Source organism: Halichoerus grypus, chromosome 10, assembly GCF_964656455.1.
Source record: "Halichoerus grypus chromosome 10, mHalGry1.hap1.1, whole genome shotgun sequence".
Lineage (NCBI taxonomy): Eukaryota > Metazoa > Chordata > Mammalia > Carnivora > Phocidae > Halichoerus > Halichoerus grypus.
The window spans coordinates 87,138,715-87,159,362 of NC_135721.1; the positions used below are offsets into that span (position 1 = coordinate 87,138,715).

The 20,648-nt window shown below is 41.0% G+C and overlaps 1 protein-coding gene across 2 annotated transcripts in view; it reads left to right on the forward strand.

Moving 5' to 3' along the window:
* The window catches only part of RFX8 (regulatory factor X8), a 249,380-nt gene that overhangs the window by 22,516 nt on the left and 206,216 nt on the right, over positions 1–20,648 (forward strand). For both annotated transcript variants that reach the window (XM_078056781.1, XM_078056780.1), the window contains exon 4: positions 19,302–19,457. The gene's annotated coding sequence lies outside the window, so the exon portion shown is untranslated. The remainder of the gene's footprint in view (positions 1–19,301; positions 19,458–20,648) is intronic.

The window sequence follows — 20,648 nt, forward strand, 5'->3', positions numbered from 1 at the left end:
GGGAGAGGGGGAATGATAAAGACATTTGCTATCCATCGGGGAAAATAAACTTAGATCACAACTTTACATCATACACAAAAATAAATTTCAGATGAGGTAAAGAAAGTTTTAAGTAAGAACTCTGAGTTTATTAGAAGAAAATAATGAAGAATATTTGTATCATCAAACTACAAGGACAGACTTCCTAAGCAATTCAAAAGACCAGACGTGCTCCCTGAGGTCAGGTGGCAGCCCCTGGCAGGACCAAGACCTATCACTGGGGGCTGACCTGAAGGGACCTCCCTGGCTTTGTTCAAGACTCCGCCCCTGACCCAGGCAGTGGGAGCATTTCAGGGTGCACACTCGCCCAAGTGTGCTCACTTCAGTCACTTCTAAGCCCTGTTTCCACAGCCTGGAAACCCAAGGGACCTATACCATTATCTCAGACCTCTGGGAGAAAGGTAAAACCAGACTGAATCAAGAGTTCAGTGGCTTATAAAAATTAGTGGTCCACAGCATATTATTATAGCGAGCACTAACCAGTAGAACTTTCTGTGATGATGGAATTATTCTCTATCTTCACTATCCAGTTCTGTAGCCATTAGCCACATGTGGCTGGTAAACACTTGAAATGCAGCTAGTATAACAGAGGAACTGAATGTTTTATTTTATTTCAGTTAAGCTTAAATATAAATAGCCATATGTGACTAGTGGTTAATGTAGGTTTTAACCTACGTTAATATCAACCTAAACTTGCTGGGACTTCAATATGGGCCAAGAGAGAGATGAGCGTAGGCCAGAATTATTGTAGCTGGAACCAGGAGAGCCTGCAAAAAAGCTGTATTAGCTCCCAGAACAAATTACCACAAATTCAGTAGCTTAAAACAACACAAATTTATTATCTTACAGTTCTAGAGGTCAAAAGTCCCAATCAGTCTTATTAGGCTAAAGTTAAGGTGTAGGCAGGACTGGATCCTTCTGGAGAATCTAGGGGAGAATCCATTCCTTTCCTTTTCTAGCTTCTAGAGGCTGCCTCCATTCTTTGGTTCATGGTCCCTTCCCTCCATCATCAAAGCCAACAGTTTAGCACCTTCAAAATTTCTCTTTCTCTCTGACCTCTGCCTCTGTCATCACATCATCTTCTCTGACTCTGATCCTTCTGCCTCCCTCTTATAAGGACTCTTGTGATTACATTGGGTCCATTGAGATAATCCAGAATAAAATCCTCTGTCTCACATTCCTTAATTCGATCACATCTGCAAAGTCTTTTGCCATGTGAGGTCACATATTCACAGCTTCCAGGAATGAGGATAAGGACATTTTTGGGGAGCCACCATGGTGGGTGACCAACATTTTCCATCACATAAGATCTAGGCTATGATATCACCCCTGGAAGCTCTGCTGGAGGTGGCCTCGGCCACAGAAGCCTCTCTGTGTTAGAGCACTTTTCACCTTCATGCTGACCATGGCATCTTGGATTCAGCTCATGGGGGAGAAGGCTATTAGGCCCAGCAGAGAGAATCAGGGCCCCCACCAGAGGCACTGAGGTAGGGGCAGAGCTCCACTTCTTGGGGGGTGATGGCCTGGCTGCAGCCTGGGGAGAGGGGAGGAGGGGGTAGCATGGGGGAAGGTGGGGCTGTCAGTGAGTGGAAGCCTGCACATTATATTCTGGACATTGGAGAGGTATTGACTGTTTTTTGAGCCAGGAAGTTATATAAACAGAGCAATGTTTAAAGAAGATTAAGCTGGAAGTTGTATGCAAGTGGGGCCAGGAGGAGGGGGTGGGAAACTGGTGAATAAATACAGGCATGTAATGATTAGTTTCAGAGGGAGCAGTGGGAATGGAGAGAGAAGAAAATATGCGCAAGAAACATTCTGTCAAACAGAAAAATACACTAAAAATAGCACTGCTGAGCTAAATCAAAAATGGCAGCAACATCTTAAATCATTTTGAAAAAAAAATTGTTTCAGTTTTTATTGGTTTATACTTTCAAAGAATTTGTGTAATTGTAGACTCTGTTAAGTGGTTTTATTAATGCCTCCAGCTGCCATCATACAATATACATTTAGCAGGTATACAATGAAATCTTACTATATACAATAAGTGTTGTTTTTTTTTTAAGATTTTATTTATTTATTTGACAGAGACATAGAGAGAGAGCACAGATAGGCAGAGTGGCAGGCAGAGGGAGAGGGAGAAGCAGGCTCCCCGCTGAGCAGGGAGCCTGATGCAGGGCTCAATCCCAGGACCCTGGAATCATGACCTGAGCCGAAGGCAGCCGCTTAACCGGCTGAGCCACCCAGGTGCCCCTCAATAAGTGTTTTTTAAATCATTAAAAAAAATCACTCAGGTATTTGAAAGAGCATAATGTCACAGATATTTAAATGAGCACATATAAAACATGCGGCTCAGGAGTGCTCCTCCAGTCATAAGCAACAGATAGATGTATTTTCACCATAGGAAGTTTTGACATTTACTACATTTCACCTTTTAAAAAAAATGAACCCTGCTTTAACTTACCAGATGGCCCCTCTCTCTATGGCTTGCCTGCCATCTGGAATTTGTTTTGATAAATCCAAACATTAGGGATAGGTTATCTTCCCAGCTAAATATAACATGTAGTTCATTCGCCTGGCAACCTATGCATTTCTTTCACACACTAAAAAAGATAATCCTGTAGCTATAGCATGCATTCTGGTCAACACATATAAGCTCCCAAAGAGAAATCAGTCTGCCTTTAGTGACCCGTACAACAACTTTGAAGGAGGAACCAGAGATAGGTGGAAGTCCTTGAATAAGCCGAGATGCCACCCTGGGGATTTGTGGGTGGCTGTGTCCGGTGGGATCAGAGGTTTTTATATGCATCACATCCTGTGTACTCAATGTGCTCATGTCTCTGGACACCAAAGATTTCCAGAAGCCTATACCTTTTTTCTTTTCTTTAGAAAATTCTCATTTTTGAGGTTATATGCATACATTAAAAGTGAAATCACTTTTAAAAATAAAAAGTGAAATCATTTTATAAGCTTGTAACAAAAGCAGGAGCCCTGATGCCAGCCTCCTCACCCTTGATTACCACTTTAAGAGGTTCCCAGTTCCAATTAGTTTAGCTGTTTATTTTTTATTTTTGCCTCCATATTTTTAAAATAACTTGGATATGCTCCTATTTATTTTTCTACTTTGATTTTATCTTTTGTCTCTCTTCTGTGGAAGAGAAGAATTAGCTCACATACATTATACTTTCCCTCCCCATATAAATATATTCTGCTTTTGTATGCAGTACAAATTAGTATCTAGTATTTATATTATTATGACTTTGGAAATATTACTGGAAGCTTAGCCATGTAATGTACTATAATTTTTTTTCTTTCTTGTTCAGTCTTTTTTGTTTGTTTTGCTTTCTTAAGAGAAGAACAGCCTTAATTTTTCTATTTAGATTTCATGTGCCAATCACTAATTAATCTCCCAGAATGTAAATTGCCTCTCAATATGTATAAATATGATAGGTAATTTATCAATTTCGCTTTCCCCCCTGGGGACATCCCTCCTGTAACCCTTTATCCTCCTGTTTCAACTTGAACTGGTAGCACTCCAGGCCTGCTTCTCTGAAGTCACACAGGATGTCCCCATCAGCATGGGACAGACACCCTTCTCTCTCAGCTGAGTTCGAGTACCTATTCCTGGATCCCATCTTTGCCTCTGTTTGGATCACTCCCTCATTTCGGTAGAGCACAGCATTCCTTAACAAACAAACAAACAAAAATAACAACAACAACAAAAAACTATGGGAGGTGAAAAGTAAGACTAAGTTTTACAAATTTTATTCTACCCTCACCCTCCACTGAAGTTTGGTAGAATTTTGATTTTGAAATAATTTCCCATAGAATTTAAAAGATGTATTATTATCCTTGTCACTTAGGAGGAGTCTGAGCTTCTCTGATTCCTAATCTGTTCCTAAGGTTTTGACTGTGTCTTTTTTTTTTTAATTTTTTTTTTTATCACTGACAACCTTTAAGATATTCTGTTGTTCTTGCTGTTCTGAAATTTCACGTGGCCTTTGCACTGCTGCTCCTCCACTGCTCTGGGCACTTGGTGAACCCTCCCCATCTGTATATGCACATCCTTCCATTCCAGGAAACTGTTTCCTGTGACTGGTTTATTTCCTTTCCTTGCTTTCTCTGTTTGTTCGTTCTCAAATGCCCTTCCAGATATCAGACCATCTTGATTTATTCACTAATATTTAAAAAATTTTTCCAATTTTTTAAATTTTTCTCTCTGTTCTATGACTGTGATGTTACCTACCATTCTTTTCTAACCCTTTTATTGAAGTCTACATATCTTTAATTCCTGAAGACTCCCTTCTTAAAAATTTCTTTTATAACCTCTTGTTCTTGTCTCTTGGATGCAATATCTTTACTTATCTCTGTAAGGATATTAATTATATATGTTTTCTTCTGTTCTTTGCCTATTTCTCCCTACCTCCCACCCCCAGTTCCTTTTGTTTTGACCCTTGTAGTTCATATTAGACTTTCTCAAAAGTCTGGTGACCCATTTACAATTAAGAGTGGAAATTCTGTGTGGGGTTGTGATGCTTATTGATTGCTAGGCTTCATTACTGGGTCATCGACAGAGATGTTTTATTGGGAAATCTCCAAATGTAAAGAGTAGGAGGAAGTCCTCCTTTTCCTCCTGGGAGACACAAGCCTGGCTGTCTGTGTCCTTGGAGTCAGATTGGGGAAGGGATAAGAGATGTCACTCTCCCAAGAGTTGACCTTCACTTAATCCCCTCTTTTCAGTATGGTAACACCATTCTCCACCATTCCTGCTGTCCTTAGGGCCAGAATCTCTCTAGCTCCTCCTCCCCAGAGAGTGAATCTTATCCCAGCTTGGGTTGGGACAATTGCCTAGTTGCTTAGGATAGAGGGGAAATTCAAGTGTAACTGGTTCTGAAAGTGACTTTAAACTATATATACCTGTTTTTAGTCTCACTCAGACTCCCACTTTGAAAGGTACTATTGCCTCTAGTTCTTGAGTCTTTCTAGCTTTTTTTTTTTTAAAGATTTTATTTATTTATTTGATGGAGGGAGAGATAGCAAGAGCAAAAACACAAGCAGGGTGAGTGGGAGAGGTAGAAGCAGGCTTCCCATGGAGCAGGGAGCCGGATGCAGGGCTCAATCCCAGGACCCTGGGATCATGACCTGAGCCGAAGGCAGACGCTTAACAACTGAGCCACCCAGGTGCCCCTCTTTCTAGCTTTCTCCTGGAAGTCAGTCTACCTCTGAATTTCTTCCTCTGCTAGTTTAGATTTTAGCTTTCTCAAGGGTGCAAAATGTGTCAGCAAAAGCCCATATGATTTCCAGGCTCCAAAATTCTGTTACTGTCATTTCCTCTCTTGTTCAGTGTCCTTGTAGGTTTGTTTGCTTCTTTCTTTCTTTCTTTCTCTTTCTTTCTGCCTTTTCTTTCTTTCTTTCTTTCTCTTTCTTTCTTTCTCTCTTTCTCTCTTTCTCTCTCTCTCTCTTTCTCTCTTTCTTTCTCTATTTCTTTCTTTCTTTTAGACCCATGTCTGTTATTTTATGGAAGATTTGGGAGAGAATAGAGACAAATACATGACTCAGTCTACCATACTTAACTAGACATTCCTCTAGAGGCCTTTCTAAATGAATCAGGAATCTTGGTAATGAGAGAGGTCTTCAAACATGGCCATCAAATGACAGGAAAAGCCACCTTGGATGTGAATGAATGGGGGGTGGTATGATGGTCACATCACAAAGGTGGTCGGTCTTCAGCACTCACAATCTGCAGGGTGCCAACTAGGGTTGAGTTGGGGGTTTGCAGAGGGAATGCCAAAGTGGTATATGGAAAGAATTCTGATTCTAGGTCAAATTTCTTCTTGTTACTAACCAGTTTATTAACCTCATTGACTCCAAATTTGTTGCAAATGGAAGAAAGAGAAAGAAATGTTGCTTCCATTTTCTTTTTACTTCTTTCATTCTTAACAGCATAGGTTCATAGATGAGTGGGTGGGACATCCTTGTGTATGTATTGGGGAAATTGTTACTATAACATTGCTCAGGAAGACACAGAGTAGTTAAAATGTGGGGCAGCTAAAAATTTCCATGAGTTGTGAACTGTAAAACTGTATTTCCATAACTTCTTGCAAATAATTTTATCCAAGTTTATCAAAACTCTTTATAAACAGGGGCTCCTGGGTTGTGCTGTCAATTGAGTGTCTGACTCTTGATTTCAGCTCAGGTCATGATCTCAGGGTCATGAGATTGAGCCCTGTGTCTCATTGCAGAGTCTGCTTGGGATTCTCTCTCTCCCTTTCCCTCTGCCCCTCCCCTCACCCCTCTCCCTGCTCACATGCATGCTCTCTTTCTTTCTCTCTCACTCTCTCAAATAAATAAATTAATAAAATCTTTTTTAAAACCTCTTTATAAACAAAGTACACATATTGACTTTCTTATTTGGTATGGGTAGATCTGAACATGAAGGCTTTCGTGTGTGTGATTATTCTAACAGGGAAGGGGCTTGAGCTCTAGGTCTTTTAGTGTCTAAGGCAGGATGTCATCTGAATTCTCACAAAATAAAGGAGAGAGAGAAGAGATTAGAGAATGGATTTTTAAATGATACTGGGGTAACAACCATGTTCATAGCAATTTCATTCATTGTAGCCCCAAACTGGAAACAACCCAGATATCCATCACAAAAGAAAAATGAATAAACAAAACTTCCATACAATGGAATACTACTCAGAACTAAAAAGAAATGAACAATTAATACAGGCAACAGCATGAACTAACCTCAAAAGCATTATGCAGCACCAAAGAAGTTAGACACAAAATAACACACAAGATACAATTCTTTTCATATGAAGTTCTAATCTATGGATATAGGATCAAAACCAAGGTGGCCTATTGGGGCAGGGAGTGGAGATTGAGAAGGGGCATGAAGGAAGTTTCTGGGGTAACATATATGGTCTATACTTGGATTAGAGTGATTACGCATGTGTATATATTTATCAAAATCACTGAATTTCTACTTAAGATCTGTGCATTTCACTCCATGTAAATTTTGCCTCAGTACTTTTTTTAACTAAAATGAAGTAGCAAATCTCAAAATGTCTCCAGAATGCTGGTGCTGCTTCTCCCCAGACTTCACAAGACCCAAGATTGTAGTCCTTTCTCTGGAACAAGAAAGTTTACTGTGGGAAATCTTCTGCTAGAACATATGTAACCCCGCCTGTTTCCAGCTAATTTTTATTCACTCCTTCAAGACCAGTTCAGGGATGAACTGCGTCACTCCCTCTCTGCCTAGGGTAACATTCCCCAAGTGCAAGCCACCAGGCCCTCTTTTCATTCATTTAATTATCTCTTCAGTGCCTTGTAGTGATGTTATTTTTCTTGTGTGAATCTGTCTGCTGTTCTAGATCTTAAGCTCTCTGCTGTCCAGACGTACATTTGTTGCTTTCTTGAATTCCTCCACAACAGTTTCTGACTGTTCAGAGTGAAGATTCAGTAAATGTTGGTTGGCTTAAAGACACAACGGTTGTATGAGATGGAGGGGAGTGCTTGGGCCCTAGAATTAGAAAAGCAAGGGTGAAAATCCTAGATATGTAAACTCAGCCAAGTTAACCTTACGGAGTTTCTGGTTTTTTTCATGTCCAAAAATCAGATATTAAAATCTACTTCACAAGGTAGTTGGTAAAAGAGAGAGAGAGAGAGAAATAGTATCTGTAGATATTGCCACCGTGCCTGGCTCTTAGTAGCTATTAATAAATGTTATTATTTTTATTAATGAATAATTTTAAAGGGACAGGTTCCTGAAATAGGGTCAGTAACCCCTAAGACTTAATACTACCCTACTAGAATATTTCCAGCTTGGCTTCCCTGCCACCTTGTTTCCGGGGTTCCTGACATTTGCGAGGGGATGGGGGAGTGCCCTTGGAGACAGCAAGGGATGCAGGTAGTTCCCAACTGTGGCCTGTAGCTCTGGACATCCCCATAATAGCAACTTGGAGACACAACTGCTCTGCCTTGGGCCACTCCATTCCTCCTTCATCTTGCCTAAGGTAATGATTCATGTCTCCAAGCTTATCACTTGAATTTCTTCCTTTCTTTCTTTCTCTTCTAGATCTTTAAGTCATGTGATAGAAATAGGGCTTCTTTAAATCATTTCTGTAATATGGCCTGGCTGGATGAAATTATGGAGTCAGCTAATAAAGATTATCTTTAAAAAGAGTCCCAAGACACTTAATAAGCATTAGTCAAATATAATGATGTTGTCTTCTTACATGTCACCTGCAGGTCACGTCACACCCCTTCCCAGGTAGTATACACAGGATTTAGTAAGTGTTGATGCTCAAAAAGTCCCTGCTGAATTGACTCAGCTAATGCTACCTGAGAGTAAATATTTTCCTGTGGCATGCTCAACACCCCACAGACATGGATCCTCATCTACTTTGAGATCCCGTGTTCATGGGACTTCCTGCTACCTTGGCAGACTTGCTCTCTTTGCCAAACTGAGGAAGTGCTGTCTTGAACTAAATACAACAGTAGTTAGGTGCAGTGCAGAAATAATGATTTTGATTGCTGACTCAAGTTTAAACTTTTGGTCGATTTAATGATTTTGCTACAGAGACCATTCAGAGTTTTGACTCTTGCAGTTGCTTCTTTGCTTCTCTGCCATCACTTTGTCCTAGAGCACCAACCACTAGTAGTTATGAATAACATTGGCTGGGCTCTGGAGCCAAGCATAACTGGGTTTAAACCTTGGCTCTGCCACTTACCAGCTGTGTGACCTCAGGCAAATTACCTAACTTTTCTGAACATCAGTTTACTCATCTGCAAATACCTATGTAACTGGGTCGTTGTGCAGATTGGAGGTTATATACATACTGGCACAGCACAGAACACACGGAAGGCCCTGAGTACATAATAGACATAATGATATAACAAAATAATAATTTCCACCATTTTAATGGGGATGACAACAACAAACCAGTTGTTAGTGGCTCATTTGCACATCCTATGCCCAGAGAAGCTTTATAGAGTACAAAATTACTTTACCATAACATGAGGAATCTACCATGTACTACTGTATGGTACTGTATAGAGGTAGGTAATATATAAACTTACATTGTTATCCTTGAACCTAACTTGATACAACATAAGATATACATCTGTGTCCTGTTGGTTCTGGCCTGCTTCTCATGCAAGAGTCTCTTAAATTTCCTCTTGAAGGTTAAAATCCTTTCCTGGTAGGACCCTGTACTACCCTTTAGAATTAGGTGAGGTCTGCCTTCTGCACAGTGCCAGACTCCAGCTCAGGCAATGAATGCACCTTTCACTCTCTGATGGAGTTCCCTTCACTAGGCCCTTTGAGTTTGCTCCCACTCCTGTGACCTCAGGTAAGTCATCTCTTCTTCCCTGGTCTGTCTCCTCATCCTTAAATGCCATGGTTGGGGCAGCCAGATGATCCCAGGGTGAGCAATCTGAGAAGCAACATGAACTCTAGCACTTGTGACCCTGGTGCTTGGTTTCCCATAGGAGGAGATACGTTTACATAAAGAAGAACCTGCTTAATAAGGTTCTGTCTTTCCTCTGAAGTACTCTTAACTGCTCCCAATTGCTCTCTCCCTTCTCAAATGAAATCAAATCACCCTTTTTTTCCGATTCTTATTTTGTCAGCAAGCTCTTTCCCCCACTTTACTGGTTCCTGATCCGTAATTGGCCTTGTTCTCCCATAATACATTTCCTCTTGTCTTTTGCCTGCCAGCCCAATCTTGGACCATCAGGAATTTAATACTGGAAATTCTATTCCTAACATACATTTGTCTAGCTTCTTGTCTTTCTAAAACCTCTTTTGTATTTATCATCTTATTTGATCCTTGCAACAATTCTACACAGTAAGATGCTTTCCTACAATTGGCAGATGTAGAAACTGGGGTTTGGGAAGAGTGGGTCTAAAGCTCAGTAGCCAATAGGTGATAGAACCCAGATTAAAAACCTGCATTTTGACACTTGCCACTTTTAAGATCTTCAACACCCACATTTCTATATTCTGTCAATACATTTAGGGCTTAGGATAATTTTTTTCCCCTTGTGTAACAATATGCTTAGGGCTTTGGATACTTCTTTCCACATGTAAAGTTTGACTTTTGCAATAAAAATAGCTTATCAAATAGGGGTGAAGAGGTGTAAGAATTTATCTTCTCAAAATGCTGACTCAAGTTTGTGGACATTGAGAGCAGGGAGGGACCTTGGAAATCAGCATGTCCAGCCCTGCACATTATATAGATGAGTCAGTAAGCATCTGCAGGAAGTGTGTCTTGCCCTATGTCACAGATCAAGTTCAACCGCTACCAGCAGGGCTTTCGGGAAGTGGGGGAAAAGGTAAATAAACCTCTTGGACCAGTGCAAATTTGACCAGCCCACTGGCCCACTCCCTGCCCTGGAGTATTTGGTCTGTGGCAAACACACAGTGTGCTCTGCTTGACATGAAGTGATTCTGCCAAGTCACTCCCAGTGGAGTATCACCCTTCCAGGAAAGTCGATTAGCATGCTCCTTCTACGTCTTTCTTGAGTTTGTCCTCCTGAAACTTCAAGATGGCTGACAGAATAAAAGAAGACTGAGCTCATACCACCTCTGCCCTGGAGGCATAGCTCTTGCTTCTTTCCTGGTCACAAGTGCTGCCTTCTCTGTCTGTCCAGCTTCATGGATTTGGGACTCTCTCTCTATAGACCTCTCATGTCTCAGGGCTGTTTGCCTACCTTTCCACCTGCCTCTTACAGTCCTCTCTGTTTTATCGTAACTCCCAGCTTCTGTGCACGCTTTTGCTCCTCACTATGGGCCTTGTGTACACTTCCAGTTCACTGGTTGGACAGATCCCATTCCAGGCTCTACCTGGGCTCTCCTATGCTCTGTGTATCTCTTCTGTGCTCCCTGAGGCCTCTGCTTCTTTATCTGTGGAAAGAAGCTAACAAAACCTATCTTGCAGGATTGTAGAGTATGATGGAAACTATACTGGCATAGCATCTGACCCAGAAGCTATTAGCTAGCTATTAATATGATTTGCCACAACATCTCTTCCCCCAAACTGCAGATGCCTAGAGGTTAAGGACCAGGTCATTCATCTTTGTATCCCCTGTGCCTGGGACATATTAACTGCTTAATAAATATCTGTAGAACAGATTGGAAGAGAACCAACTTGGCTAACTGCATCTCTGAACATCTGTTGCCCACAGTCTCAGTGGTTCCCAAAATGTTTGCTAGAATGATGTTTTACTCAATCAAAGCCACCAGTCGCATGATGGCCCCCTCTTGGTTATCAGGATTCAGCCCTGCTACCAGAGGAAGGGGTGACCTTCCTACAAGCTTTCTTTAAACTATTGTGAGAACAAAGAAAAAAAAAAAGAAGAAAATGAGCATCTTTATTGAGGGACATTCTAGAATGTTGAAATAAGGATTTCGGAGGAAATGGTTAGAATTGCTCTTTCACAGAGTAGCGTTTTGCTCAAGGGCCTGGTTCTGTGGAAGACAGCACTGACTGGCTCCATACACCGTCCCACTGGATGTGTCAGGCCACTGTGAACATGAGCTGCTTCCCCATGTGCAGAAGGTGGAGCATGGGTTGCACACAGACATGACTTTTGACTCAGTTCCGAGATCAGGTTTGTTCAGAGATTTCCAGTTACCAGAAAAATCTATCCAACAGCTCCTTTTATGGGGGAGGGGTGCTAACTCTGAACCAGCACTACCAAAACTCAGTCAGAGCTCCAAAGGCCCACCCTGGGATCATGTTGGGAGGGAGAGTGGTAGACCACCAGTGGGCACCAAGTTCATATCCTTTCCCTTTGGTTAAACAACAACAAAGGACTGGTGTGTGGCAAAAGGGTCGGTTTAGTCATTGGAAATAAAAACAGCAGTAGGGGGCGCCTGGGTGGCTCAGTTGATTAAGCGACTGCCTTCGGCTCGGGTCATGATCCCAGGGTCCTGGGATCGAGTCCCACATCGGGCTCCCAGCTCAGCGGGAAGCCTGCTTCTCCTTCTGACCCTCTCCCCTCTCATGCTGTTTCTCTCTCGCTCGCTCTCTAATAAATAAATAAATAAAATCTTTAAAAAAAAAAAAATTACCTGAAAAAAATAAATAAATAAAAACAGCAGTAGGGGCGCCCAGGTGGCTCAACTGTTAAGCGTCTGCCTTTGGCTCGGGTCATGGTCCCAGGGTCCTGAGATAGAGCCCCGCATCGAGCCCTGCATCGGGCTCCCTGCTCTGCTGGAAGCCTGCTTCTCCCTCTCCCACTCCCCCTGCTTGTGTTCCCTCTCTCGCTGTGTTTCTCTCTGTCAAATAAATAAATAAAATATTAAAAAAAAAAAAAAAGCAGTAAACTTTGGCACTTGCTTTAACTCCTATACATTTCTAATTCATTTCTACATTTGGAAAGTGATATTGACTTTTCCAAATCCCACCACTTCACAACCCAGGGCCAACACCCCCATTCACAAATCTCTCACCACCCTCTTGCCTGTTACATTCCCCAGGGCATACACTCTGAGGCCCCAGAATCCTTTATCTAGTTTATCCCTTTGGGCACTTGTCGCTCTCCCTTGCATTATTATTCTTCATACACATCCCTTGTGTTTCCCATCAGACTGCAAACTCTCCAAGATCACAATAAGAAATCCCTCCATTCCACCATAGTATATGGTACAGTGCCTTGGCTGTGGGGTACATTACAAATATTTCTTGAATGAACAAATAAAAAGTGCAGTTAAATATATCTTGGGACTTTGAAAGCTAAAAAAGGTTTAAAAATAGTGAAAAGGAAGGTCTCACATAACTATGTAAAAATAAAATTACAAAGTTATTTGGAAAACTGAGATAATTATTTGGAGGGTAAGGAAGGAGTAGCTGCTCTTTTCTTTAAATATGCCTGCCTAATTTGCAAATCCCTCAAGGAAATGGACCATAGCTTTTAATCATTTCAAATCCCTACTGCTGAGTGCATTTTTGGCATAAGTTTTTCTCTTTCATCATTTTTTTTAAAAGATTTTATTTATTTATTTGACAGAGAGATACACAGCGAGAGGGGAACACAAGCCGGGTAGTGGGAGAGGGAAAAGCAGGCTTCCCACTGAGCAGGGAGCCCCCAGGACCCCAGGATCATGACCTGATCCGAAGGCAGATGCTTAATGACTGAGCCACCAGGTGCCATTTTTTTTTTTTTAAGATGGAAACATCTTTACTGCCCTTGCTTATCAAGAAGTGGCATATGCTCAATGTGAAGTTTAAACCGTACAGAAACAAAAGTAAAAAGTGAAAGATCTACTACCAAAGTCTGTCTCCTAAAAGGTCATTTACTGATGTTTTCCATAGTTTTAATGCAATATGAATAATATATTTATACTATTTAATATATTCTATCTGTAATCTGCTTTTATAAACTATCAAAAGGTTGTGGCCTCATTTGCATAGATATACATAGGTCTCCCTTGTTCTGTAGCAGCTGCGTAGTTCTCTTTATTACTATTTATGGCTGGAACTTCAGGCAAGTTTCAGTTTTTGCTATTGCAAACCATGCTTCAGTGAAATCCTTGCACATGCGTCTTCTTCAACACATATGAGTATTTCTCTGGTTACTCTTAGACATGGAATTTATGATTCCAAGGCTATGAACACTTAATATTTTGATGGATACTGTCGCATTTCCCTCCAAAAAGTTTATTCTGATTTATATCTGCAACAGGAAATGAGAAGGCCTGTTGGGCTTACCTACTTTTTAAGTCTTTCTTGGGTATATGTTGGGAAACCTGCAGCCAACATGATTTTAAAATGATACTTTAGGTCTGTAAAGTACTCTATACTTTTCCAGGTATTTTTACGTAGACTATGTATTCTCCTTTGACCTTCATGATAGTCTAGGATATAAGTAGGGAAGACTTTATTCCTGTTTTAGAATCTCAGCCAAAAAGACTTGCTCCAGGTTTCACTGTGAGTCAGTAGCCATGCCAGAAGCAGAGCCCTTGAACTGTTTTTCTGAGTTTTTCTTTCCACAAGCTGGAAGGACAAGGCTTGAGAGGCAAAGAGGACATGGCCATGTGGGGAAGAGCCTCCCAAGGGTTCTGCATGTCTTGAATTTATGCCAAAGTGGAAAGAATGACCTGATCGGGGTGTTTAGTTTCTTTAGCTGAAATAAGCCCATCTTTCTGACCAAGCCAAGCAGGGGAAGGAGGAGACAGGTGGCCTGGTGTGTTGGTGTTGCGCTTGTAATGAAGCCCTGGAGGGTGGGAGGTGGGTAAACACAGTGAGCAGCGTTGCCAGGAGCTGTCCTTCCACTTTGTTCCCAGAGGCAGTCAATTTGGAGATTGGGGAGAGAATGGACCCAGGGAATTCTCACCACTTTCTTGCTGAGGTCCTCTGAAATCTAGTGCTGTGAATTCACTTGCAAACTACCCTACTGCTTCCATTACATAAGGTTTTAATATTTTTTGAAGTGTAGTTTACTGATCTTGACAAAGAAAGAATGTAATGTGATTAGTGCTATTGTTGAATAGAAATTTTCATGGGCTATTAGAAGAGGTGCTGCTTTGATAGTCCAGAGCTAGTTTACTTCTTACATAGTAGCTTAGGCAGGAAAGTTGCTTTATATTGAGGTCAGAATGGAAAGTTCTTTAACCTAACATAGGCCAGCAGACAAGGCAAGGAGGAATAGTTTGGAAAAGGCAGTTTTTTGCTCCATGAATATCTTCATGGACAAGGACTACACTGTCTAATACTATAGCCTCTAGGTAGCCACATGAGGCTGTTGGGTGCTTAAAATGTGCCCAGTATGACTGAAGAACTGAATTTTTAAATTTTATTTAATTTTAATATTTAAATTTAAAAGCTGACAATTCAGTTATTGGAAAACTTTTAAGTAAGTATCAAACAACTTTGGTATGTGAACATACTTTTTAAATTTGTTAAATTTTATGAAATCTAAAAACCAATCAAGTGTCTCTGATGAAAATTTAGCATCTGCATTGAGATCAGCTTTAAGTGCGAAATACACACTGACTTTCTAAGGCTTAGTAATTTTTTATATTGATTATTGTTAAAATGACAATATGTTGGATACAATGAATTCAATAAAATATTAAAATTAGTTTTACCTGTTTTATATGTTTTCACATTTTATTTTTAAGATTTTATTTATTCATTTGAGAGAGAGAGAGGCAGAGAGAGCACAAGCAGGGGAGAGGCAGAGGGAGAGGGAGAAGAAGACTCCCTGCTGAGCTGGGAGCCCGATATGGGGCTTGATCTCGGGACCTGGAGATCATGACCCGAGCCGAAGGCTGATGCTTAACCAACTGAGCCACCCAGGCGCTCCATATTTTTACATTTTTCTAATGTGATTACTAGAAAATAGGAAATTTCTTGGGTATTCACTCACCCAGGCATTTATTGAGCACCTAATATGTGCCAAGCACTGAGGAAGCAAAACAGCTATAGCACAAAAAAAGAGCTTATAAATTTATTAGATGAAAATGTACAAATATATGTCATTGTATTTAAGACAGATACTAAATTCACTGTTCTTCATGTGTTTAACTCCCAGCTCATAGTTTACAGTCTTTTTGTTTTCTAAGAGATGTATTTAAGGCTTTGATTTTCCCTGTAAGTACTTCTTTACCTGCATTCCAAAAGAGTTGATATTTTGGGTTTTTATAACTATTAGTTTTAAATGTTTTATAATTTCTCTTGAAATTATCATCATTAAATTATGAACTATTTAGAAGTATGAGAAGCATGCCATTTAGTTTCAAAATACATGGGAGGAGTGGTTTGGATATCTTCTTATTGATTTCTAATAATCACTAATATTGCATTGCTTTCAGAGACCATAGTCACTATGATATTGATTCATTGAAACTATTTGAGACTTCTTTTGTGGCCTAGTGTGATCAGATGTGAAAATGTTCCATTTGTGCTTGAACAAAAACGTGTGTTGTTTGTTTGACAGGTGCAGGAGCCTGTATGTTACCTCCTAGAGTTAGCCATTTTTAAATGTTTTGTTCAAATTTGGGGAGCCTTAATTTTCTTATAACTGTTAGTCTGCTTTTTCTGTCAGGTTCTGAGAGATAGGCTTTAAAATTTTCTGCTATGATTGTAGATTTGTCAAGTTTCCTCATGTAAATCCATCAATTTTAACTTTGTATGTTTTAAGATTATATTATTAAGTAGGTATGATTTCATGATTTTTATATCCTCTTGTTATTTTGGTTTCTTCACTTACATTAAAAATTATCACCTTAAATTCTGTCATGTTTGATATTAGTATTACTAGAGAAGCCCTCCTTTCATTAATCTTTACATGATGTATCTTTTTCTGTTTTCCACCTGTCAGTATCTTTTGCTTGAGATATGCCTCCTTTAAATCGAAATTGTGGTGGACTGTCTTTTTGTTTTTCCAATCTAAGAATCTCTTTCATCTATTTACATTTATTGTGATTACTAAAATTAGTTATTTGGATTTATTTCTAACATCCATTTTTGTTATTATTTTTATTTACTGTAATTTCCCTTGACTTCTCTTTCTCTTTTCCTATCATGCTGGATATTCTCAATTTGCCTTCAAGATCCACTGTCCACCCAACTCTGTGTTCAGGGGGCTAACCTCAATGGGCTACCAACATAGCCCCTTGCCCTTTGGCTTTTGGCTGGGTTGAAGCCCCAGTAGGATATTGGAGGACAGGCAGAAAGGAAAGTTGGGGTATTGGTTCCACCAGTTCCCTTTCTGCAGATCTGTGTTCCTCTAGTGGAGACCTCAGCATGTGTCAGGTGGCCTTCTGTAACAGGTAGCTCTTTCTGTTACCAGTAACTTTTCCTTCCTTTTGTGCCTTTAGATCTAGCAGAACATAAGATCCCCATTGTTGTAACACGGACTATTTCACCATTCCTTTTTGGTCTCTCACAACCCTTTGTAAAAAAAAAAAAAAAAACTTAACAAACTCTTTTCAGTTACCCCTTTTAAGTATACCATCTATTTCTGGCCAAATCCCTGACCTTTACACCTACTTTCTAATGGATAGATCACATTAAAGCTCTTTTGTGGAAGAGAATACTAATTGCTCATATAAGTCCTACTCCATTAGGACTGGTTGGCATAGACTTTTTCTCAAACATGTTATTTTTCTCTGGGTGTAGGAAACTTATGAAACAAAAAGATACTTAGACTATTTTATAGATGGATTTTGAAATAAAAATCCATAATACTTATCTCTAATTTCTTTTTTTTTTTTAAAGATTTTATTTATTCATTTGACAGAGAGAGACACAGGGAGAGAAGGGACACAAGCAAGGGGAGTGGGAGAGGGAGAAGCAGGCTCCCCACAGAGCAGGGAGCCCAATGCAGGGCTCCATCCCAGGACGCTGGGATCATGACCAGAGCCGAAGGCAGACGCTTGACTGAGCCACCCAGGCGCCCCTCATCTCTAATTTCTTGTGGCTATCAAAGTATAGTATAGTATATTCCTATGGGCCAACCCTCTGAGATACACAGAGGAGATTCAGGAAGGAATGGAGTGTAACTCACCGTCTGTCAATCAATCAATAAAATGTTTGTTGAACATTTACATGAAAGGCCTTGCACTAGGTATTGGGAAGGATGGCAAGATGTTAAATGTTGGGAAAATAACTAAATTACCAGAACTCTTAAATGTATTGTCTCATTTCATCTTTTCACCAGTCCTATTAGGTAGAGACTATTGTTGCCTAACTGACAGATGAGATAACCAAGCCTCGAAGCAGTTCAAGCAATTTACCTGTGGTCTTATAACCACCACGGGGTTGAGCCAGGCATTTTGCCCAGATCTCAGTCCCAAGACCAGGGCACTTTGCTATATCCAGAAATACGATTTCAGTCCTCAAAGAGCTTTGTATCTGGGAGGAGATAAGATATAAACAGATGAACAGTGAATTCATAATAAAGCACTGTCACAAGTAGCTTTTGTGGGCTCACATGGGCTGAGAAGGCTTTATGGAGAAGGGCGGGACAGAGCCAGTGGGAGGGAGAGGAGTCCAGGCCAGATGAGTGGCAAGAGAATGGACCCAGTCAGATTTCAGTTCTGATGGTGGTGTCAGGGACAAATAGGACACGGTGTCCCACTTTTCAGACATTCTTGGCTTGATTTCATTGTGTTCATGCATTTTCTCCCCCATTCCTATTATCTGAAGCTGGGGAATGTTGAGGTAGAGAAATAAGGTATTGTTTGAAGTTATATTCTTTCTGTTCCCTTAGGCTGGATTTCCAGCAAAGGGGTGAGAGGGGGCTAGAGTTACTAAGAGATCTGTGTCTAAGCAGAGCTGAGGGCAACATGGAATCAGGTTAGAGTACAGAGCATGTGAGGATCTGGTCACTCAACCAGCATTTCTAGAATGCCAACAACATGCTAGCTTATGGTGTGCAGGTTGCAGTAGGTTGAGAAGAGGTTAGGAACAGGGCAAGTGATGCACTTTTGAAGTAGAGGGGCAAGAGGGACAGAGAGGGGGCATCAGCTGGCAGGGTGGAAGGACCCCATATGAGTCATCATTCTCTGTCCCTACCTCACATGGTCCTAAGAAGGGAACCACCAGTGAGCTCTAGGCTGACACCTGGCCCCAGGTGTGGCAAAAAGCAACCCCAGGAAGTAGAGCACTGTGGTGAACATACAAGACGGTGAATCAGGAGAGCTCTGCTCAATTCCCTTTTCGTCCGGGCTTGTTACACCCTCTTGGGTCAAATCACATCACCATCTTAGCCCTGGAATTCCCGCTTGAAGGGGAAGTGGTGTGTTTCTGACCAAGTTTCTGCCCAGGGAAGGCACTCACATGCCTGTAGACCACAAGCAAAGGACCTTGGGTGGCATCTAGTTCCTCCTGTTTCTCCCAACAGTATCCAGAGTGGGAATTGCATGAGGTGAGGAGTTGGGCGCAAGAGTGAAGGCTACTTGTCACATGCTTCTAAAGTTCCAACTCAATACAAAACACATACATCCCAAGTAACACTTAACCATAGAAAAAATTTTAAAATACAGTTTTTATTTATTTATTTTTTAAGTAGGCTCCATGCCCAACTTGGGGCTTGAACTCAGACCTTGAGATTAAGAGTCACGTGCTATACTGACTGAGCCAGCCAGGTGCCCCTAAAATACATTTTTAAAAAACTAAGACAGTTGCATCCAAGATTCACTACTCTGGTACAACCACTGAAAACATTTTGGTGAATATCTTTGAAAAGTATGTCTTATTTATTTATTTATTTATTTATTATTTTAAAAATATCTTATTTATTTATTTTAGAGAGAGAGAATGCAAGTGGGGGGAGGAGCAGAGCGAGAGGGATGAGCAGACTTCACACTGAGCACAGATCCCGACACGAGGCTCAGTCTCAAGACCCTGAGATCATGAACTGAGCCAAAATCAAGAGTTGGACACTCAGCCGACTGAGCCACCCAGGTATGTCTTCCTTTTTACAAGACATATTTTCTCAAATGTCTATGGGTAAAGTGTAACACACACATTTATTCAAATATAAAAATATAAGAATGAGATCATATTACACATACTGCTTTGTAATCTGTTTTTTCCCTTGTTCTCTTTTTGCTGACCATGTGTCCCTCTCTCTAAAACCTCCCTCAGTTTTCACTCTGCATCACTGGTTCTTGGGCAGGAAAGGGAGAGAAAAGAACCACGTGCATTTGGACCCTGCAGAAGTTCTGAAAGAAGCGGGCTCCCTCATTGCCACTTAGAAGAAAAGGAATGGTGGGAGACTAAGAAATCCAGCTTCCTCCCTTTCCCTCTGAAAACCTTGCCTGCAGTCGGGGGGATTTGAGGTGGAGGCATAGGTTAATACAAAACCAAACAACAGGGCAAAGGTGGGGGAGCTAGACTGCCTCCATCCGATCAAAGATCCACTCAGATGACTCTCAGAAGGAAGGAAGGCAGGCCAATGCAGAGTTGAATCTACCAATTCATAAGTTAAGTGTGATTGGCAAATATATATTTCCTGAATGGTCCCCAAAGTACATTGCTTTTGAAAAGGGTCGTTGTCACTCCAAAGAATCCTTAATTGGCTGAGTATTTGGAAATGTAAGGTAATATATTTGGTCATTGCATCTTCCTGGGCTAACCCAGTGTTTCAAAACTTCCTGCTCCGTCACATAAACAACATGGGCTGAACATGGAGACAAAGGAAGTGCCTTAAGGAAAACGAAGATGAAAAAGATCTATTTTCATCAAAGGGCTCATTGTCTAGTGTGAATATAGAAGAAATACACAAATACCAGCCACACAAGACACAAGACAGGCACAGACTCTGAGCCAGACTGTTGGGTTTGAACCCTGGTCCACCACCATGCAAGCGACCTTGTACAACACAGCCAGCCCCTCTAAGCGCCCCCAGGGCAGGGTGATAGAACCTGCCTCTGGGGGTATGGGAGGTTTGAAGGATAAAAGCACACAAGCCCTTGGCAAGGAGCAATGTGCAGTAAGTGCTTACCACACACCTGAACATGTGGGCCTAACCAGAAAGAAGAGACCAGACCCAGAAAACACTTCTTGAAAGAGGTAGGTCTTAATCTTCGGAGTGGTTCTGATGGCACAGATGGAGAAGGTAGGATTTCAGAAACACAAGGCTTGGAGATCAAG